This window comes from Lissotriton vulgaris, chromosome 5 (assembly GCF_964263255.1).
Source record: "Lissotriton vulgaris chromosome 5, aLisVul1.2, whole genome shotgun sequence".
In the NCBI taxonomy this organism is placed as follows: Eukaryota; Metazoa; Chordata; class Amphibia; order Caudata; family Salamandridae; genus Lissotriton; species Lissotriton vulgaris.
Genome location: NC_141693.1, coordinates 185,708,461 through 185,732,270, shown reverse-complemented (window position 1 = coordinate 185,732,270; position 23,810 = coordinate 185,708,461). Strand labels below are relative to the sequence as shown.

Here is a 23,810-nt window from a genome sequence, read left to right as displayed (position 1 = left end):
CTGTGTTGCCAGAGAGGCAGCGGGGTTGGCATTATCAAGGTCATGGATCATAGCAGTTCATCTGCTCTTTTATCATCTCTCCATACTTTTTCATATGTGCATCTTCCACCCCAGCCCATTCCGTCATGTCTTGCAGCCAGTTCATGGGGAGGGGGTCGGTCTCTGTCATTGTATACCTATATGTCGCTTAGCTTGGGTCAATTCAAGCAGTACCAATTTCATACTGAGCTTTCTGTTCTTCCTACCAAGTACCAATCGTAACAAGCACTGCTTTAGGTTCCTAAGGATCGCCTACCCCTAGCACTTTGTAAATGTCCCAGTATCTCATCCCAATAACAAACCGTCTCTGGGCAGCTCCAGACGACGTGAAAGAAGTCTGCTGCTGTGTATCCACATTGTGTGCAACCCGCACTCCTGGAGGTGTGTGTATATAGTGTGATGTGTTTGGGTGAGAGGTATGTAATAAGCACTAAATTATATTGAGTGAGTTTAAACTGTGACTTAGCAGAGACTTCACATACCCCTCTAAATCCTAACCCACTATTCAGTCGTAATTGAGAACTCACTAACCCGCTGCAATGTGGCCTCCACCCCAAGGGGGGAGCGTGGGCCTGTTTGCCCGCAGGGAATGGTATATATGGGTAATAAATCTTCGACCGACCACCAGCGTTAGCATTGCTACAATCGTCTGCGTAGGTTCTAGGGCATCTGATAATCTTGGCGAAATTTCTCGATCTTTGTCCGTCATTTTGGCATATTGAAGGAACTGACCTATGCATGCCCTCCCCAAAAGTCTTCCACGCTTCCTGAATAGTGTAAAATCAGCCCGATGGATAGAATTCTCCCAGAATAATACAGCCCCTTCCTGACTTTGATCGTTTATTTTGCAAGAATGGCAGGTTTTCAATGTCTCCACTACCTGCAACACTTTCCCAGACGCCACATATCACCCTCAACACATCAGGCATTGTCCCAGGCATACTATTATCCTGCAATAGCATGGCTCCCATGTCCTCTTCTCCCCGACTCCACACCCCTACAGTCGACCAGTAGGGTTTTTTGCCACTTGGGTTAGTTGTCGAACCAGTGCACAGCGTGCTGTAGATGCTGTGCAAGATAGTACATTCTTGAGATCACAGACTTTGATACCACCTCTATCCCAAATCCAGCTGCAGGTTGTTGAGTCCCACTCTACAACGCTTCCCAGCCCGTAGGGGGTAGCTTGTCCAGTTCCCAAAAGACACTCCGGGGTATCTAGTACATTGTTTCCTGCAGCAAATAAAAGCGTTGGCATCATCTTTGTTGGGTTAATTTCATGTCCATAGTCTCCTCACCCCAATAGCAAGAAAAAGGAAATTAAGAGTGTGGTTAGAGCATGTTAGATAATCTAATAGGACAGACCCACATTGTTTCATTACATGTTTGTAAACTGTACGCCTAGTATGTTTGTCGCACCACCTTTCACCTTATGTCATTTGACTCACAAAAGTCACATTATATATGTGGTCTGTTGTTTAAATCATATATGTGACAGCCATATACAAAAGTACTAAATATTTGATATGAACATCTGAATCTGTATCTTCGGTGTGTTTTGTTTGGTGTCTAAGAAATGCTTATTAGACCTTGTTCCAACATGCGTGAAAAATGTATATTATATAATTTATTGAACATTGTTTACAAAGCAATTGGTTATTTTCTACAGAACCCATTGTAAATTGTATTACTAATACCCAGGTTTTGAATGACGAGGGTCTAATCCATTATCTTTAATGGGTCATCTTAATTAGGGCAATCTTTCCCATTAATGAGAACCGGAGTATTCCAGAATTTAATGTACAGCCTAAGAGAAGCAATCACTAGCCCCAGATTTAAATTATGGCACATGTGTGTGTATTCCATGTGCTACATGCATGCCAAGGTAATTCACACTATTGTTATCCCAAGGCAGTCCTGACTCAGGAAGGCAAGTGGCCTCAATCTCCCTCAACTGGCCCAGTGGGAACAATGCAGGTTTTGATCAAAACATGCAGTCCCAAGAGCTCTCCAAATTCCATCATCACGTTTAAAGGGTTGGGGAAGATGTCTGGTTGACGCAGATAAATCATGAAGACATCAGTATAGAAGGACATGACATGAGTCGTCTGGCCCACCCGTTTACCCCAGCCATGCAACACCTGTCTCAGCCTACATGCCACCTGTTCAACAGCCAGTTGGAGCAGCAAGGGGAAAGGGGAAACCCCTGTTGAGTTCCCCCCATTGTTGCGTGATCGCCTTCGACGCCAGGCACCCTTATGCAAGCGCCCCCGTGGTTGAGCAGATAACAGTTTAATCCAGGAAACAAATTTGTGACCCAGCCCCATTCTTTCAAGCACGTGCCACATATTTTCCCAGCTAACCAAATCGAACGGCTTCTCTATATCTAGGAAAGCAAGTGCATATTGATCCTATGCCAATCAAGGCACATGAAAGACATGCACCAACCTTTGCAGGTTGCATAGTGTGTTTCTACAGGGGATAAATACAGATTGGTCAGGGGGGGACCAATTTCGGGAGGTGGTGGCAGAAGCGCTTTGATAGTATTTGGCCAAGTATCTTTTGGTCCACATTTCATAATGACACAGGGCGGTAGGAGGCTGCATCCAGAAGGTCTTTCCCGGGTTTGTGTATTAACACTACGAGCGCTTCACGCATGGACACAGTGAGCACTCCCCTCTCTAGAACTTCATGACAGACCAATCATAATTTATCGGCCATCGTTATCAGAAGAGCTTTATGGAGTTCAGCAGGTAGATAGACCAGTCGTAATTTATTGGCCATAGTTATCAGAAGAGCTTTATAGAGTTCAGCAGAAAGACCATCTCCACCTGGGGCCTTATCTGTCTTAGAGTCCATGGCCTGCAATAATTCTTGTTTGGTTAATGACCCTTTGAGTTACGTCCAGTCAGATTTCTCCAGCCTTATTAGCGGCAACAAATCAAGTTAGACTGTCACCTCATGATCTGAGACCATGCCAGGTGATGTATAAACCACCAGGGCCTCATTAATGGCCTGTTGCATGCGAACCTTCTTTCCTGATGAATCCTTAATTACTAGTACAGGTTCTGGGTGGCATTCTTGTTTGATTATCCTGGCCAATATTCTACTTGCTTTGTCCCCTCTATATATAATTGCAGTCTATAAGACAGCCGGACATGCTCTTCTAGGTGCTCCCATGAGAAAAGAACTTGGTATTTAGTATCTCCCACTCTGGACGCATCCTCGGATCTTGCTGTAGCAACCTTTTGACTAGCCAGCTTTTCTTCCTCTGTCTTCAGGTTCCTCTCTAACTTTTGTCTGATATCCCTAGTGTTTGCCATGCCTGACTATCTTAATGGCATCCCACTCTGTCGCCCTCAGCTGGGTGCTCTCCCAGTTCATGGTAAGGTAATCCGTTAGGAAATCAACTGTCACACCCCTACAAGATTGGGTCTGTGTTGGTCTCAGGCCGCATGCGCCACAGTGGGAACCGCAGCACTCTCCTAGTCAGATAGTAAGTCATAAGTAAGGTTGAGTGGTCTCAGATGTATCTGGTCAAGTATGTAGTCTCTGTCATGCTTTGTGTGACCTCCACCTTTGTAAGGAAGTAGTATAATCTACTGTGTGAGGCAGGAGTAGGTGCATGTCTGGGGGTGCTGAGCTCTCCAGATGCACAACAACCCCATGCCCCTTATCAGTTGCCTCAGGGCGTCTTTCAGAATTGCTTTGTACCTTGTTGCACCAGGAGCCAGCCCATGGCCTCGTCGAGCACACAGTTACAGTACCCCGCTACAATCAACTCCGCGGGCAGAAACCGCTGCGCCCCTGTTAATACAGCCCCAAAGAAAGTCCTGTCATATTTCGGGGGAGTGTATACATTGACCAGGCAGAATTCATGGGCATCCTCTGTGCCATGCAGAATACCATATCACTTATCCAGGTCTGCCGTCACCGCAAATTTTTTGAAAGGTACACCAGGGACCACCCAAGGAAGGGTCCCACGAGCAAAGTCAGAATAAGAAGTTGCCCCTGTTCCCTCCATCTCTAACGGAGTGAGGCCACACAGTCGCGCCCCATAATTGGGTTTCTTGCATAAAAAGCGATCAATATCCAATAGCGCTTGAGGTAGGCAAAGACTTAGTGACATTTACGCTGGAATACCTGTCTTATTGCTCGTTCCTACAGTATTGCCACATGTCATATCACATATGGGCGAGTATCAGGGATCGATAACCCCATCATTAAGACTTCCACCAGGGATTCCCTCCCAGTAAATCCTTCTCCCAATTGTCCCCATCATCGAACCATTGTACTGTGTATTGAAGTTGAGATGCCATATGTACAAGTCTAACCGTGGGACCTCAAGTCCACCCCCTTCCCATGTCCTCTGCAACGTAGTCAGTCTGACTTGTCGTCCCCCCCTCGCCCCTCCACCACCGAAGAGTACCAATTAGGGCGTCCAAGGTACTAAAGTACGACCTCGGCATCACATAAACAGAGTGTTTTAGTATGTAGAGACACCGCAGCTGTATAATCATTTTAACGATTGCTATACGTCCCATAATTGAAAGTGGTAAATCAGCCCAGAAGCGAACAGAGCCCTGCAATCCTTCCAAAATACGGCCCAGGTTGGCTGCATGAAAGGTATCATCGGAGTTGGTCAGTCATATCCCTAAGTATCTCTCCCCCTCTGCAGCCCACGGCAGGTCTATCTCGGGTCGCAATTCCAGCTGAGGCATTGCCAAACTGCCCACGGCGAAATTGTGGAACTCTCTTCCCCTTAATATAAAGATCAGTCCTTCTTTGATTGTCTTCAGAAAGACTTGGCTGTTTTCTCAATGACATTCCTGTAGATCACTTTAATCACTGTTTCACTGTTTATTATCTGGTAAGTTAACCTTTAGCTGCTAGCGCCGAGACACCTACAGGTAATTTGCAGCGCTTTAAAAATTGCCAAAAATAAATAAATAAATAAATAAATCGACATCACCTTAGACTTGCCGGGATTGATATGTTGTCCCGAGAGTTAGCCAAATATCCGCAGCTCCTGTAGCAATATACGGAGGGATCTCTCTGGCTGTTGCAGGTAGACCCTCGTGTCATCCTCATGTAGCGATATCACATGATGGGTGTTCCCCAGTTTTATTCCTCAGCTATCCATTACCTTTCTTACACGGATTGACAGTGGTTCCAGAGCGACCGCAAAAAGCAGGGGGAACAACGGGCACGCCTGTCTAGTCCCTCTACACAAGTTTATCTGTCTTGAAACAGTTCTGCCCACCCGTATCCTGGCAACAGGAGCTGCATAAAGCAGCAGAGCCCATTTAAGATATTGATTGCTGACCCCCATACGACCCAAAACCTACCAAACGTAAGGTACCTAGTTGTTCCCCAACCAGACTCTCTGTCCAGGTTCAGAGGGCCCTCCCACTGGACTATGTCATTACTGGAGGTCAAGCGATGGTGTCATGAACCTCAAGAGAACTGTCCCAGAACCAAACAATAACATAAGAATAGACAAAGAACGAATTTCCAACTCCCCCTTCCTCCCAGCAGAATATACCGTTCACCGTCCAGCTCACCCTATGGCCAGAAGGAAATCAGTCACAACCCCGCTTGCCACTCTCCGACCCACCCAGCTACCGACTAAAGCAAGTTCTAAGTGTGATACTGGTTGGGAAGCAGTGTCACCCCGATCCTCAGGCCCTATGTAGGCACTTTTTCAGACCACTAAATGATGGACTTCCCACAACAGAGCAGACAAATGTTGCACCGTACATGCAATTACTGTATACTGTATCATACACTGCATCCCCATGTGTCTCGTCACTCCCAAGGGAGCAGCCCCTGACCACCCTGAAATCCTAAATTATCAACATTGACAGGCATACAATCTGAATTGAATAGTTCATGCACTTATTGTCAACAGCGCAGGATCCTCTCAGAACTGCTTGTTGCAGCAGGTGTTGGCATCCCATCAAGGATTGAACCCTCTAGGAGGCTCTACTCCAGTGGCGGCTGGTGACATTAGAAAGTGGTGCGGTGTAAAAGTTGTGGCTCAGTGCAGTGTGGCGAGTGAGGGTAGGGAGAATGTCCGACCGGCATAAGATGTTTGGGGAGGGGGGATTCTCCCCTGAGAAAATTTTGAAAAATGAGTGTGCAAATGGTGCATTTTCAAGCAAATTTGAGAAAGCAAGAAGGTAATAAAGCAATTGTGAAAGACCACATACATAAATACAGTATAGCCCTTAACTACTTTGTAAAAATAAAATAGTGTCAGTGCCCTCACCTTAAACCCTGAGGTTGTGAAAAGCAGAAAAGGAGGTTGGATTCTACGCAACCACTCTCTGTCCAAAAATGATGTGCACTTCTTCAGGTTGTAACAAATGCAGAAAAGGAAAATATTACACAATTAGCGGTGGCAATAATTTCTTTAAGTGGTATTGTGGTCATCCCATGCCCTCTAATTCTACTACATATGCTAATCAGTCTTGACCCTGCTCCATAGGAGCTGTTCAGCCTCCGAGAGTAACAAAAGCAGCCATGTCAATTAGAAAAGTTAATAACTCAGGAAAGCACTTTTAATTGCTTACATTTTGAATGCATCGGTCCGTGCATGGTCTTTGTCTGATCTTTCATGGTCGGATGCCACATTTCTTGAGTGTCACAACATTCTTCGATTCCATGAAGAGCAGACCTCATGCAAACACAGGGAAAGGACAACACACTCTGCTATTGCTGTTCAGAACTCTCAGCCATTCGCTCTTGGAAGATGTGTATAGGTAACACCCAGCAGGTGGTCCACCTAAACCCATAATGAATTTGCATAAAGATTGTGTTTGTATTTTATAAAGCGTGAACCTAACTGGCAACATCAAAATGCAGCATTTCAGGGCATCAGGGTGCTAGAATGTGTAGGGGACGCGATTTAAGAATGAGGGAGTCATCAATCCCTTGGAAGGTTAAGTTGATGTTGGTCCGTATGTGTAGATTATCCTTTCATAGTGTTTTGTGTCAATTGGTAGCCGCACACTGGACTGAATTTCATCGCCTATTAGCAACAGTGCATTCACTGCCCACTCCAGCTTTTGCAGGCAGGAACAGGAACTCGTAAATCAGTTGACATTAAAACCACAAGAGGTGCAGCATGCAAGGCTTTTGAAAAATACCCCAGTTCATAATGGAAATAGAAACAAGTAGATTAATACACAGACTCACAGCCCCATACAAAGACACATCCAATTACACACGCTAAAACATACATAAACCCTAACGCACCCATAAATATACTGTCACATGAAAAAAATGCACTGCACACACACAAAAGCCACGTTCAGACACACATTGATACACACAAACTCTCAGACAGACTCTCTCAAATATGCATCTATACAAACGGATTACTCTGCTCTGTTAAAAGCTCTGCTGGTTACCCTGAAGTGCTCGGAAGCTCCGTGTGTCGATACGCGTCCCTGGTTCATCTGCAGTGAGCTGGAAAGTTGTCTATTTAGTGACGTGCCGGTCCGGCAGCAGAGGCCTTTAAGCACTTTTATTATTAGATTTTTTTATTATTACATTTCTTTTTTTTCCCCCACATCGCAGGAGCAACGGCCCAACGCGGCCCTCAAAACGTCTTACCATGGTAATAAGTGCACAGGCTGAAGGACCCGGGAAAAGCTCAAACAGCTGGCACTACATTATGAACAATGCCAATGTAAAGATGAGAAAAACTGCAGTGCTGGGTTGCAGAATCGTCGCTGTGCAGAGTGTGCATGCGTGTTCATGAAGCGGGGGTGTAATGGAAGGGGAGACCTTGAAAAAATGCCCATATAGAAGCCCTGCTTCGAAATGTTTCGAATGTGCACTCATTTTGAGTGGTTTGAACAATAGCATCATTAAAGTCAAAGGGTGTTTTCACACATATTTGGTGTTTTAAATAGAGAGGCCTTCTTTTCCTCCACAAATTGTGCAGCATACTTTGTGTTATACCCTGGCAAGGTTCTGAGGCAGGCGCTGGGTAACGCGAAAAGAATAATTATCGGGGCCTTATTTCATCAGTGGGCTGAACTACAGAAAGGAGTTGCGTTTACATAAGCATGAATATGTTGGGAGAGAGGATGAGAAATATGTATGCGTGTGTATGTATAAATGTGCACACTGGGGTATACTCTGTTGAAGACAGCGGGTGGTCGAACAGCAGTTTCCTACATTGGAGAAAGCAGAGGCAGAATTGACAAGTCTATTTACTTTGTGGTACGCAATGTATGCCGAAACACAGCTCTCAGTAATTCTATGGCTCGTGGCTGTCATGCATTTACAGAACTGTATTCATGCATTCACTGCACATACTTACACGGAGTGCATATTTTTTTATAACAATATTTGTTTTGAGCCTAGGTTACATCAAGGCAGTTCGGAATCTCTTCATCTTACCTGTCAGCCCGCTGCCTCTGTCTGCCTTTGCCATGCCCCTTTCTTCTCTGCAGAATGAAATCCTGGTTGCCGGCCAGGACCCTCTCTGTAAACCAAAGGGCAATGCCGCGGGCGCTGCTGAACATCCTCCGCATGACCCCAAATACAACACCAGCGCTGGCAAAGAAACGCTGTGTGTGCCAAATAAAGTCACCGGGATCGCAGGCACAGAGGGAGATGGAGCCAGGCTGAGAACTAACTTCGCCCGCTCTTTTGTGCTCTTCGTCAAACTGCCGCTCAAAAGTAATACATTGCCAAATCAGAAGACTGCGGGCTGCTACTCGTCTGTATCCCTGGCACTTGATAGGGCATGGGGCGAGCAGGACCCTATCTTCCGACGCCTGCTGTACACTAGGCATGCACAGCATACCTAATGTATTGTGAATAGAGTGGGGAGCTGAAGGTTAAGAGCGCCCTTCTCGTACATGCGCAGCCCATCTACCGGACTCCTGCTCTCGCCTGCCTGCGTGCGCTGTGACATGCACACTTCACCTGAGTGAAGAACAGGCCGGAAATGTAAACAGACAAATTGTCAAAGATGTCAATTTGTCTGTTTACATGCCCGAACTGCAGTGAACAGTTTCTTCTTGTTGTCGATGATGCATAGGGGGCGCTGCCCAGCGCCCCTAATGGACCAGCCGCCACTGCACAACTCCCAGCCATTTTGGCAAAACCCAAGACAAAAAATAACACAAGATCCCCCCTCTCCTGTTATATACTGTGGTTGGTGACAGTCATTCACGTAAGAGCTATCCAGCGTCTGTACTGTCACTCAGGGTGTCAGGCACCAGTCTGATCTGGGAAAAGGCACTCTGATCCAATGATCCTGGCACCTCTGATCTTATGTTGCATTCCTGGCAAACAAGAATTTAATTGCAGTTGTAACCTCCTGGTTCGCCGCAGTATCTGATGTTGTCTTCCTACTGTGCTACACTGGGCCCTTTCTAGAATCAACTTGTCTTGGAGGACCAGCACTTCCTTTCTGTCCTAACATGTCCAGCCATTCCAGCACCTCCTCTGGGGTTTCATAAAAGTGGACTCGGCCATCGTACTGGACTCGTAGTTTGGCAGGTAAAAACAAGCTGTACTTGATGTTGTGATATCTCAACCACGAGGACGCCGCCCCGGCGACTGGGACCCGAAGTCCAGTGCCCAAAGACCCTCCTTGACGACCCAGATGACGCCTGCAGACATCAGAACCTGGGCCCCCTCCAACCGCGTCCAGCCGAGGGTAAGATTTCCCGACACCCAAAGACACCCCTGCACCCGGCGCCCCACGGCCCTCTGTGCCCTCCTTTGGGGTACTCACCTCTTCTCCAAGATCCCAACTTACCTCTTGAAGTGGTGGTGGCACCTGAAAAATCTCCGTCCCCAAGTCTGCAGCCTTTGTTCCCTTTTTACCTTTTCCATTGAATACCATTGGGCGCCCGACGGCTCAAAAGCACCCTGCACCCAGCCGCCCGAGTGCCACTGGAAGTGCAACTAATACCCTACTCTACTTCCCCACTTGCCCTGAGTAAGTAACCAGGAGCTCAGCTCCCACAGCTGTGTGGCCTGCTTGCTTGCTTGCAGCTTCCAACCGAAGGCCCCCTACCCTCCTTTGGATTGCATTGGGCCTACTATCTCTGCACCCGGCTGCCCCTGTGCCGCTGAGGGTGTACTTACTGTACCTTTCCGACCCTGGGAGACCCCTAAGTCTATGCCCAGAAACGTAAATTCACCAGTCGAGTACTCCCCTGGAAACTGATAACTCATTTTCCTGCCATGGGATAACATTGACTGGTTTGACTCGAAAAATCTTCTTAGTGTGAAGTTTTGAAGCTCTAAAATATTCCTCTAAAATCTGCCGAGTAACAAAATCCGAGTTACTCACCTGGAATCAGGAGAGGAGCCAGTACTGTACCTTCAGCCCAGTACCTAACCACAAAAGTGATTTTACCTATACTTACCGATAACCTGAATTTTCTCCCATAGGAAACCATTGACTGTTTTTCTCTTCTACTTTTGAAAATTAAAAAATATTCTTTAAAAATCGTACCAAATACTGAAACGTAAATACTTACCTGTCTTGGGTAGAGACCCCAGTACTGAACCTAGGAGTCCAGTCCTGGATTACTAAAGTAACGAGAACCTACTTTACCTGTGACTTGAATTTCCTTCCATAGGATAACATTGCTAGTTTTTCACTGAAAAGTTTCTAAGTGTCAACTTTCAAAATACCTTTGTATTCCTTAAAAATAATTGCATTGATTACGTTTTTGCTAAACTGTTTTCAGCTTAGATCCCAGGACTGAATCCAGTATCCAGTCCCCGAGTTACAAAAGTAATCTATAAAGTAATCAGCTGCATTTATGTAGAACAACCCATTGTTCTTAATGTTAGATTGTGTTTAGAATTGTGTTGCCTACTGCAACTACTGTACCTATTGTGTTTACAAAGTTTATTGCATCTTTGCAAAGTAATTACCTGAAAATACTCATTTTGAGAAAAGTAAATTTTTATACCTGCTGGTTCTAAAAATAAAACAACTATATCTTCTGATATAAAAATAATTGGCTTAGAGTTCAGTTCTTGAGTGTGTGAAACCTTTTGCTGACTGAATGTGTACAACAAATGCTTTACACTGCCCTCTCGTATTGCCTTACTGCTGGACCGAGCTAGTAAGGTCAGACCTGACTTTAACCGCTGGGGTTTGTTGACTCAATACACACTTTTTGCAGCGTGAATCTTTCTGGATTCACTATGCTGTGCATATTCCGCAATGTGGTGGTTGGGTCCGGAATCGTAGTCTTTTTTCTCTTTTTTTTTTTTGTAGCCCAGGTGGGCGTCGACGTCCCACCTTCTGGTGTACTTTCGGTGACGTCGGCATGCTTCCGGCGAAAGGTACCACCCTTGGGTGCCATCTTCAGATTCTTTTTTCCGCCGTTGGGTCTGGATCGTCGCATGAAGCTCCAGAAGTTTTGGAGGAAAAAAGGAGAAAATACAACTACTATTCAACGGTAAAGACCGGAAAAGTTGAGGAGAAGAAGACCATCAGAGAGGAGACGACAAAGAAAGAGAAGAACTTCGAGATCATCGACGTCCTTGGAGGAATGCGCATACAGGGGGCTCCCTGAGCGCAGGGATGTACATGACTCCATTTAAATTCTGCAAAAACGGCCACCACAAGTTCGCGCAGAAGGACCAACACCCGGTCTGCAACCTCTGCCTGCCTGTCGATCACGAGAGCAGAGACTGCAACGCCTGCTCCGTCTTCAAGCCGAAGACACTAAGAGTTCGAGAGAAGCAGAAGATAGCTCTCGCACGATGCAGGGCAAGGGCCAGGCCCCCACGCTTTACGAACTGGACCTCTCCACTGATGACGAGGACAACATCGCCGAAGGTCCAGAGGACTTCACGGTCGCAGAGACCGATAAGAAAACGCCTGATAAGGTAGGAGAGTCTACGACACCGAAAACCCCCTCAGGGCCTCGAAAGCCAGAGGCGGACCCTCGAAAAACAGAGTCCAAAGCCTCGAAAGGAGCACCGGCGCCGAAAAAGTTCGACGGCCGAAGCTGCATCCTCTGAAAAAGAGCCCAGCGGATCCTTCGACAAGGACTCCCGGAGGCAGAAGACCGGCGAAAAGCAAAGGTCGTCGAAGCAAGCCCCCGAAAAAGGGTCTTCGACTTCGAAGGAAAAGGAGCTGAAGAAAGCTTTGACGTCGCCGCCGCCGAAGAGAGCGGCCGAAACGCTCGACGACGACCAGGCCGCAGAGATGCTGAGAAAGAAATGAAGGCTCGAGGCCGAAATGGAGAACATCCTCCAGAGGAAGAAAGACTTTGACGACAAAATGAGAAGTTACAAGATCCCCTCGAGGCCGGCAACGTCCGTCGCGGAGGTGGTACAGCAGGAGGAGTTCGACGTCGAAGAACCGCCGAAAACTCCGGAGCTCTCATAGCACGAAGAGGAAGAAGACCTCTATTATAATGAAGAGGATTACGGGGACCAGCAGTCAAGCTACGGCTTGGGTTCCTCGATGGCCCAAGACCAGAAATGGCGGGACATCAAGGCCGAAAACCTGGAGGAGGCGGTGGAGACATATCAGTCGAGGCCTTCGCCACCGGATGACATCGGGGCATACAACGAGGTCGTCAGGAAGGCAGCAGCAGCTTATCGGGTGAAGCTAGAGGAGGAAAAGCCAAAAGCAGATTTCCTGCTAGAAACATTGCTCCCCACACAGACAAGAAGCCAATTCCTTCCCATGCTGAAAAGCATCACAGACCAGGGGAAGGAAGCCTTCAAGGACCCGGCTACATGCAGATCAGTAACGCCGAGGACAGAAAAGAAATACAAATTCTCCTCACAGGACCCGGCTTATATCAAGGGGTCCATCACAGCAGACTCCATTATCGCTGCGACGGCCAGAAGAAGGGCCAACGTCCCAACAACATCTGGCCCTCCACCTGACAAGGAAAGCAGGAGGATGGACCTAACGGGCAGGAAAATAGAGAGAAACGCCGCAACGCACTGGCGGATGGCAAACTCAAATGCCCTCCTGAATAGACATCAATACCAACATTGGGATGAGATGTGACAATTGCTCAAGCACCTCCCGGAGCAATACCGTGAGAGGGCATCACACCTTGTGGAAGAGGGGAAAAGTATTGCTAACTCGTGCCTGAAGACGGCCTTGGATGGGGCTGAAACATCCAGCAGACTGATGGCTATAGGCGTCACATAGAGAAGGCAAGCCTGGCTCAGGATCTCAGGCTTCAAAGCTGAGGTTCAGAACAACATCCTGAACACACCCTTCAATGGTGAAACACTGTTCGGAGCCCCAGTTGATGAGAAACTCACACAACTGAAGAAGGACAATGAGACGGCAAGGTTCATGGGGGCCCTGCAATTCAGGGGGATGAGAAGGGGCACTCCTACGTGGAGGCCAAACGGCAGAGGTGGAAACCAGCGAGGAGATTCTCACCAGGCGTTCCACCAGGGACAACAGAGTGACAACCAAGGTCACCAGGGCCAACAGAGACAAAACTGGAACTACCAGAACAGGGGCCAGTCCTTTCGTTCAAGAGGAAACGGACGAGGACAAAGAAGAAGAGGCGGTGAACAACCCCCCTCTAAGTGACTGCTCACAAGAAAAGGTGCTCACCCACCCGAACCCTCCGGGGGGAGAGCACGGAGAAACAAAGAGGAGAGGGATACACAGACAGGACACAAAAGATCATGTAACTCCAGTAGGAGGCAGGCTAAGATTTTTTCTCCAGGAGTGGAGAAAAATCACCACAGACAAGTGGGTACTGAACATCATGCAGTTCGGATACTGCATAGAGCTGCTAAGAAATCCACCAAACAGAAAGCCAAAGAGAAGAGAGCACTCTGGAACAGAGCTACAACTGCTCCAAAAGGAAGCTCAAGAACTACTCCTCCAAGAGGCCATCGAAACAGTCCCATTCAAAGAACGCAAGTCACGAGAACGCTAACAGGCCTAGGTTTCTCCATACACTGGGGAAAATGCTCAATGGAACCGGAGTAGGTGAAGATCTTCTTGGGTGCTCAAATCGACACCGTCCAATGCAGGGTGTCACCCAGCGAAAAAAGAACACTCAGCCTACTGAGGGAGAAACGTCACTACCTGAAGGGGTGAGCTCTGACAGTGAGGACAGTGAGCAAGATCGTAGGGATGATGGCGTCGTGCATACACCTGGTCCCCAATGTACGCCTACAGATGAGACCGCTCCAAGAGTGGCTACAACAGCAATGGTCACAAGCTACAGGAAGTTGGGAGGATCTAGTGGTTGTAACGCACAGGGTGCAGGAAGAAATAAGGTGGTGGACCAAGGAACGGATAACAGTAGGGAAACCTCTAACGCCACCGGACCCAACAGTGACCATTACCACAGACGCATCCCAGAAAGGGTGGGGCGCACACATGAACAAGCTCAGAGTGAGAGGACTGTGGAGCCCTACAGATGCGGTCAGACACATCAATTACCTAGAGCTGAAGACAGTGTTGCTAGCACTCAAGGCCTTTCAGAGACACCTGTACAGCCAGAAGGTGCTGATACAAACAGACAACACCACAACGATGTTTTACATAAACAAACAAGGGGGAACTCAATCATTTCCCCTGTCAAACTTGGCACAGGAAATCTAGAGATGGGCAATACCACTCAAAATAGACCTGCTAGCCATACACCTGCCAGGGAAGGACAATGTAGAAGCGGACTGGCTCAGCAGGCAGACTTCAGCATCCCACGAGTGGGAACTCAACATACAGGAGACAGAGAAACTATTCAGGAGGTGGGGCACTCCGACAATAGACTTATTTGCAACACGCCGGAATGCAAAATGCCAATACTTTGCATCCAGGCAACCAGAAGCACAATCACAGGGGACTGCCCTATGGATAAGCTGAAAATTACAAAAAACAATTTGATGGACAGAATGTAGATCAATGTCTTACATTCACCCCAGTACAAGGATCTGGGCCTAAATCCATCGTTTTTTGCACTCCACACCACCCTGGGTCAGATAATGGCTTTATGCAAATCAGCTCTGACCCTGTGCCCCATGGGAACAGTCCAGTCCGAACTACAACAGCCATATCTTTCCCAGACCGGAATCAAGCATCCGAGGACCGGACCGGTTTCGAGGTAACACCTCTCATCAGCCCGGCTAGCTTGACTCCAGTGGTGTGGAGGCTCTGGGACCCACGTCTGAGCTACCCCAGTACACTCAGGGAGAAAATTACAAAAAACAATTTGATGGACAGAATGTAGATCAATGTCTTACATTCACCCCAGTACACGGATCTGGGCCTAAATCCATCGTTTTTTGCACTCCACACCACCCTGGGTCAGATAATGGCTTTATGCAAATCAGCTCTGACCCTGTGCCCCATGGGAACAGTCCAGTCCGAACTACAACAGCCATATCTTTCCCAGACCGGAATCAAGCATCCGAGGACCGGACCAGTTTCGAGGTAACACCTCTCATCAGCCCGGCTAGCTTGACTCCAGTGGTGTGGAGGCTCTGGGGACCACGTCAAATTGTTTTTTGTAATTTTCTCCCTGAGTGTACTGGGGTAGCTCAGACGTGGGTCCCAGAGCCTCCACACCACTGGAGTCAAGCTAGCCGGGCTGATGAGAGGCTGACTGGACTGTTCCCATGGGGCACTACCAGTCCAGCCAAGCTTGGTATTCTGCACATCGCACATCGCTATCATGCCTGGTGCACCCTCCACAACACTGTTTTGGGCCTAGTCGGGGGGATCGGGCCCCTAATAATTTCCATGTCCAGTCATGATCTATCAACCCCCACCCCGATCTGGCCCACGCTGTCCACGGTACTGCTCCCACCACACAAGTGTAGGAAGCTGGCTCTGTACATACCATACCAAAATGAGGTATGGTGTGCAGAGTCCAGTGGAACCCCAAAGGTATGCAGAGGTCAAAGTAGATAATACCTTACTCTCTATTTGGTGGTAGTGTGGGTGAGCAGTAAGGCTTTATCAGAGGGTAGGGTTAAGCATTTGTTGTACACACTCAGGCAAGAAATGATGTCACACACTCAAAGACTGAACTCAGACCAATTTGTTTGTATCAAAAATATTTATTTTATGTTCGAGGCATGTGAGCTGTAGATCACATGCTTTGCATACTCCTGCCATCTGGTTTTGGGTCCGGATGTTTGCACTTGGTTTTTCTTCAAAGATGTTTCTGAAAAGAAAACATGTTGGTACTAACCCGTCTCCTCCTCCTCCTCTTACACCTCCTTCCCCACTTAACCCAATTTTGCTAATAACACCCACAAATTCACCACGACCCCAAACACCTGACAACCAAAATGACTGGGACGGGGTCCAAGATAATAGCTCTGATCCATGCGACGATTAGAACAGAGATCCAAACGCAGATAATGATCCAGATGTATACCCTGCAAAACCCTCTCCGCCTGACGATAATGTAAAGTACATAGAACTAATAAATAGACTGCTGAATATCATGGAGTTCAGCTTCATAAAAAGTCACTTGAAGAGGATTTTCTCTTTAAGACACTAAGCTCATCGAACAGATCCACTCACACACTGCCTATGCTTAAGGGTATGCTAAGACATGCGGATGACATCTTCAAAGATCCGGTTTGCGCAAGAAATCTTACACCAAGAGTCGATAAAAAGTATAAATCTGCACCATCAGATCCAGTTTACATCAGGAGTCAGTTACCACTAGATTCCTTAGTGGTTTCTAATGGCCGTAAACGGGCAAACTCACAAACATCGGGAGATGCTCCTCCTCCAGGAAAGGAATATAACCTGAAATATGCCTCAGGCAAGAGAATAGCTGCACAGCCAGCCAATCACTGGCGTATTTCCAATACCCAGGCTCTCTTAGCTAGATACGACAGAGCGCACTATGACGAATTGGAACAATTGCTCCAATTTCTAACTGATAAACATAAGGCTAAGTCACGTGACCTACTTCAGGAAGGAAAGCTAATTTCAAACACTTCTGTTAGATGCGCTTTAGATGCAGCCGACACTGTGGCTCGTGCAATCAACACCAGTGTCTTACTAAGAAGATACGCCTGGCTTAGAATTTCAGGAATTAAACCCGAAGTACAGATTTCTATATTAAAGTTACCTTTTGATAAAAAGCATCTCTTTCGTCCTGTTGTAGACACTGCCTTATAGATAATTAAAAAGGACAAAGACGTTGCAAAATCTATGGGAGCCTACAGTGCCCATCCAATAGGGGTTCTTTTTGTCACTCTTTGTACAGGGGAGACTGCAAGAACATATCTACAGACAACACCTCTACATCGTATAAAGGCAACAGTCAGTCATCCTCTTCAAGAGGTTACTTACGAGGTGGATTTAGAGGCTATAATGGCAGGGGAAGAGATAAAGGTTCCACACCCCGCACCTTCCCATCAACAAACAGTGACTTGCCTCCACTTCCTCCTCATCATTCCACTCCTGTCGGGGACATCTCTCTCAATTCCTCCCCGTTTGGCAGATGGGTTCTAGGAACTATCTAATTTGGTTATTGCCTGGAGCTTACCAACAATCCCCCAAACATTCCTCCACGTTCACTCAAAATGTCACCAGAGCATCTACTCCTCCTCAAACAAGAGGTTCACTCTCTTCTGTAAAAGGGAGCTATAGAGCCCGTACCATTATAATAGCAAGGATTGTGTGTGGACTCCCTATACTTTCTCATCCCCAAAAAGAACGTCTCTCTCAGGCCTATATTAGGCATCCGGGAGCTAACTCAATATATTCACTAGGATAACTTCCATATGGTTACTCTTCAACAAGTGCTCCCACTCCTACAGCAAGGCGACTTTCTGTCTACTCTAGACTTAAAGGACGCATACGTCCATATTCCAATACATCCCTCTCATCTCAAAGAGCTCAGTTTTGTGGTAGCGGGACAACACTACCAGTTCAAAGTGCTTCCAGTCGGAGTAACCACTGCTCCCAGAGTATTCGCCAAATGCCTGACAGTTGTCGCTGCTCACCTGCAAAGACCGCATATCCATGTGTTCCCATACTTGTTCGACTGGCTCATTAAAGCCAGCTCTTTCCCAAATTGTCTCCAGCACACTCAAATAACACTACAATTACTGCACGATTTGGGGTTCACGGGAAATCTGTTGAAGTCCCATCTCCAACCCTCCAACACACAAACATGTTTGGGAGCCACTTTCAATACACAACAACCATTGGCATAGCCAGTAGGTCTCGTCGTTTGGAGCTTTTACGTTTTAGCCATGCAGCAGATTATCCTGATGCTACAACATCTACTGTTACTTCATGTGCAGTGGTGAAAGGCCATGCACACACACAGACACACACACTCACGCCCCTCCCCCCCCCTTCACCCCCCCCCCCTTCCCAAGATGGGCTTCTGTGCTATTTAATGGAAATATGGTAAAGTTGTGTGCACGTGTGTCACCTTAAAAAAAAATAAACCTGTGAAAAGGGAGAGAGACTAGGGTCTGGGCATGGTGACATCAGAAGAGTGTATCCGGAATACTCTTTGTGAGCCGGAATTGTGCATAGTTGTGTGTGTGCAGAGTTGGTAGGTGGGTGGAAGTGTTCAACGGAGGCCCCCCCATGTTTGCAGGGTCACTGCGTACATACGGAGTGCACAAAAGGGATCTCGCGAGAGAGCTCCGGCACGGTTCTTCTCTGTGAGGGGAAAAGGGGCTTGGTTATCAGTGGTGTAGCAGGTGCAGTAGCGCCAGGTCAGAGGTGCCCATTGCAACCAGATTGTACATAAAAATGGCTATTTGTTGTTTGTGACCAACATCACCATATATGTGGATCACATGCCATGTAACTGCTTGTAAAAACACATCAGACACTGAATGAATTGATCAGCAGTTCAGTGGGATGAATGGAAAATGTTTTCGCTCTGACGAAGTCAGTCAGAAGGAACGACATGCGTTGACTGTTTTTGTTGTATCTTTAACTAAGATTAAAGGCAGAATACCGGACCTGGCTTTCGGGACTTTGTGTATTGTTTAGATTGAAAGTGAGCTCTTCCTCAACGTAATTCAGAAACAACGGTTAGATGTTTTTTACTTTGAAACAAGCAAATAGTTTGGAAGTTTTCTGTCCTTAGACTAGGATCCATGCCACCCTTTCCCCATGTCGAGAGCAGCAGTGTAAACACTGCTGTGTGGAAATGGTTCTTTTGTTCTTAGGGATGAGTAATAGCAGTTACCACTTTAATGTTTGGCCCAGACAGCCTACACCTACCAAAGAACAAGATACAATTATTACTAGTTAATCCAAAATATCATGGATTAATCTGCCCATAATAGAAGTCATTTGTTTTGGGGCATCTGCATTCCTTTGCAGCACGTGTTTAGAGGTAATATTACTGTAAATCTGCCTTTTGGTGTGACCCTGTTTTAGCACATCGACATTAGGTACACTGGTACAACAGATTCTGGTCACTACATGTGTAGTTGCCAAGACAACATTTAGCAGTTATTGAAATTATCACAAGGCCAACTGTTAACAATTGTAAAATGGATGCTGCGGCACGGACATGCTGGATTAAAGACGCTTACTTCACACAATGAAAAAGCGTTTGTATTACTGAGAGACGTGATGCACTAAAATCAGCTGATGTCAATGCTGAAAGGGGGGGTGTTGTATGAAGAGTTGATATCCTGACAGTACCTGCCATGGTTCACTTTAGAGGGCCCTCCTACTTCATTATAATATATACGAAATTAAAAGGTGTTCATATTTGTAAACAGCTACAAGTGGGTACAGACCACTCACTCCCTCACAAAATAGTTACCGAAATTTCATAGAACAGCAGACAATGGGTTCCTATGGAGAAAATACAGATTACTAGTAAACCCAGTAAGGATTACTTTTGCGGTTCAGTACTGGGCTGCAAGGTACAGTACTGGCTTCTCGCCTGCTTGCAGGTGAGTACTTCGGAATTCGGACTTCGGCTGATTTTATATGAATATTTGCAGTTTTCAAAAATTCACACTTAGAAAATTTTTGAGTCAAAATGCGTCAATGTTATCCAATGGCAGGTAAGTGAATTACCGGTTTCCAGGTGAGTATTTGGCCGGTGAAGTTAAGGTTCCGAGTATAGACTCGGGCAAGTACAGTCGCTTCCGCCCCAGCAGCACAGGCCGGGCCGGGTGCAGAGGTAGGTAGGCCCAATGATATCCAATGAGGGAAAGGGGGCCTTCGGTTGGTGGCTGCTGGCTAGCAGGCCAAGCGGCTGTGGCAGCTGGGCTCCTGGTCACTTGCTCAGGGCAAGGTGGGAAGTAGGATAGGACAAAGGTGGCACCGCCGATGGCACTCGGGCGGCTGGGTGTAGGGTGGTCTTGAGCCGTCGGGCACTTAATGTTATCCAAGGGGAAGGTCAAAAAGGATTAAAGGCTGCAGGCTCGGGGACGGAGAAAGACCGAAAGCTACATACAGGCTGCAGTAAATATTTTAGTTCCGAATAACATGATTTTAGCGCTTTGAACGAATTCAAGTACAAGCTATTCAAGAGTACCTGTCTGCCCCTGGGAAGAGTCTCCCACTAATAGTATTGCATCGTTTCTAAGAACTGCAGGCATGTTTCCTACCAAAATGAAGTTAAATACAGGTACTCAGTACCTGTTCAAGTAAAACTCTTCATGTACCACATGTGCCCTTTCAAATGGGGGTGTGTAAAGTTAGTCTTGCTCAAATTCCTAGTACACAGCCAAGTCACATCATGTCAGGGTGCAACGAGGACAATTACGATGGAACGTTTAAAACATGGACATTTCATTGACGATGAAGGATTGACTATAAAGAAATAGTCGCTGCACTATTAGCCACCCGGCCGGGGGTGCAGGCCCGTGACAGGGAAGCAGGAGAAGGACCTTCCAGGGGTAAGCCACTGAGGTCGGAGCGAGGGAGGGCGGGGCACCTGGAGTGACGCGCGCTTGACAAAGTGACCACGTGGCTCTCGATGGAACTTGCCAAATAAGACAGGGGGCGTAGTGTGATTGAAACCTTAAGGGAAAGTACTTACGAGCAGCAATTCGGTTTACACTGATCACCAGGGTATTCCACCTGTCTCGTGTGTCAATTCACTAAGGCAAATAAGGACACACCGTTCACCCAGTAAAAAGTAGGCGTGTTGGCATTCTCTACCTCAGCTATCTCAACCCCCCTACGACGAAAGGCGGGGCGTGCAGCAACTAAATGCTTCGTCGGGTAACGTGCATACTCTAACTTCTCAACTAATGACTAGCTGGTATGTGTGTTCTCAGCCAATCAGAATTCACAAAATGCAAGCCTTCTGTAGTTGCAACCAATTAAAAATTGACAAGAGCTCAATCAGCCTATATGGTAAGAAGAGTTTCTCCATCCATTCTAAGGTAATCTCACTTACCCCCGCTTAACAGAAAATGTTTCCACTTAGGTGATTGGTTGCGATGGACAATAAGGGGTCACGCTTTCACCCAGCTCGCCAAGATTGCGGGACAAAAGACATCTAGTAACAAGGAGTAAGGAAAAATAAAAATCTTTTTAAAATAATGCGCTAGGAGAGAGGGAACATATGAAAATAATGGAGGGAACGGACAAATAACAAGCATGGTACGTGAAAGCGACCGCGTTTGGAGCAAAAGTGCATGCTGTGCTTAATGAGCCATGATGAGGGAGGAAAGCCGCTGCTAGCTCCTGACAGCATTAGGCTGTGGGAGGGAACTTTTAGAGAATAAGCGCCCTGCAAAATAATAAACAAGCCCCCGAGCGGTGGGCGCGCGCTGCACGCAATTTAAGGAATGCAGCTGGCACGCTGCTCGCTCCACTCGTAACCGCTTGCTCCCAAAACACATTGGCTATGGGAGGGGACATTTGAAGATAAGGCAGGACGTACCCGAGCCTTTGACCATTTGCATGCTTTCTTTTGTGGAAGCATTATGCAATGGCCAATCAAATGCGTGGCAGAAAAAAAAACTCAAGGAAAAGCTCTGGGAGTTGGAAGTCCAGTTGGAAGTTCTTACAATAAGCCTCGCAGAGTAGTGCATGCAAACTGGCTCAGGCGAGACCTAAGAAGCTCTAGCCTTTCCCAATGCAGCCAGAATCTGCAATATTTAGGCTCTAATCTCACAGTTTCAGCCCAACCAGTCACTACCAGCTCGAGTATATATGCAGCTACTGGGCATGATGGCATCTTACTTCATGATAGTTCCTCATGCAAGACTTCAAATGCGTCCCCTTCAAGAATGCTTAGCACATCAGTGGAATCAGTCTCATGGTCAATTGTCTGATCTAGTGTTGGTAGGCGGCCGCACCCATTGCTCTCTGCAGGGGTGGAATCCACAAAATATATCCAAAGGGCAGCCCTTCATCGACCCAGTTCCACTGACCGTGCTAACAGCAAATGCATTGCTCACTGGTTGGGGAGTGTGAGACAGTGGCCCTATATATACTGGACAATAATGAAGTACAGTGTGTATAGAGTCCACAACCCCCAAAGGTATAACAGAGGTTAAAGTCAGGACTGACCTTACTCTCAAAAGTGGTAGCTTGGTCGAGCAGTAAGGCAGTACCAGTACCAGAGGGCAGTGCAAAGCATTTGTTGTACACACTCAGTCAGCAAAGGATTTCACACACTCTGACTGAATTCCAGGCCAATGGTTTTTATATCCAAAGATATAGTTGTTTTATTTTTAGAACAAACAGGCATAAAAATATACTTTGCTAGATATGAGAACTCTCATGTAATTACTTTGAAGGAAGCAATAACGTTGGTGAACACAATAGGTACAGGAGTTGCTGAAGGCAACTCAAGTCTTGACACACTTTAGCATTGAGCTCAATGGATTGTTACCATAAAAGTACAGTTGATTACAGTACAGATTACTTTAGTAGTTCCAGGTCTAGATCCTAGATTCAGTCCTGGGGTCTAAGCTGAAACCAGATTAGCAAAACGTTTTAGTTACTGTGGTTAATTTTCATGAATATAAAGCTGTTTTAAAAGTTCACACTTCGAAACGTTTCAATGACAATCTGGCACTGTTATTCAATGGGAGAAAATTCAGGTTGCAGGTAAAGTATGATCGCGTTACTTATGTAATCCAGTACTGGGCTTCTAGGGCCAGCACTGGGGTCTGAACTTAAAACAGGTATATAATTGCGTTTCAGTATTTCGGATGATTTTTAAAGAATATATAAAGTTTTCAAAAGTAGGCACTTGGAAGAAATTTCATAGAACAGCAGACAATGGGTTCCTATGGAGAAAATACAGATTACTAGTAAACCCAGTAAGGATTACTTTTGCGGTTCAGTACTGGGCTGCAAGGTACAGTACTGGCTTCTCGCCTGCTTGCAGGTGAGTACTTCGGAATTCGGACTTCGGCTGATTTTATATGAATATTTGCAGTTTTCAAAAATTCACACTTAGAAAATTTTCGAGTCAAAATGTGTTAATGTTATCCAATGGCAGGTAAGTAATTTACCGGTTTCCAGGTGAGTATTTGGCTGGTGAAGTTAAGGTTCCGAGTATAGACTCAGGCAAGTACAGTCGCTTCCGCCCCAGCAGCACAGGGCGGGCCTGGTGCAGAGGTAGGTAGGCCCAATGATATCCAATGAGGGAAAGGGGGCCTTCGGTTGGTGGCTGCTGGCTAGCAGGCCAAGCGGCTGTGGCAGCTGGGCTCCTGGTCACTTGCTCAGGGCAAGGTGGGAAGTAGGATAGGACAAAGGTGGCACCGCCGATGGCACTCGGGCGGCTGGGTGTAGGGTGGTCTTGAGCCGTCGGGCACTTAATGTTATCCAATGGGGAAGGTCAAAAAGGATTAAA

The 23,810-nt window shown here is 46.8% G+C and overlaps 1 protein-coding gene across 10 annotated transcripts in view; it reads left to right on the top strand.

Moving 5' to 3' along the window:
- The window catches only part of EHMT1 (euchromatic histone lysine methyltransferase 1), an 834,115-nt gene that overhangs the window by 516,975 nt on the left and 293,330 nt on the right, over positions 1–23,810 (top strand). The window lies entirely within an intron of this gene.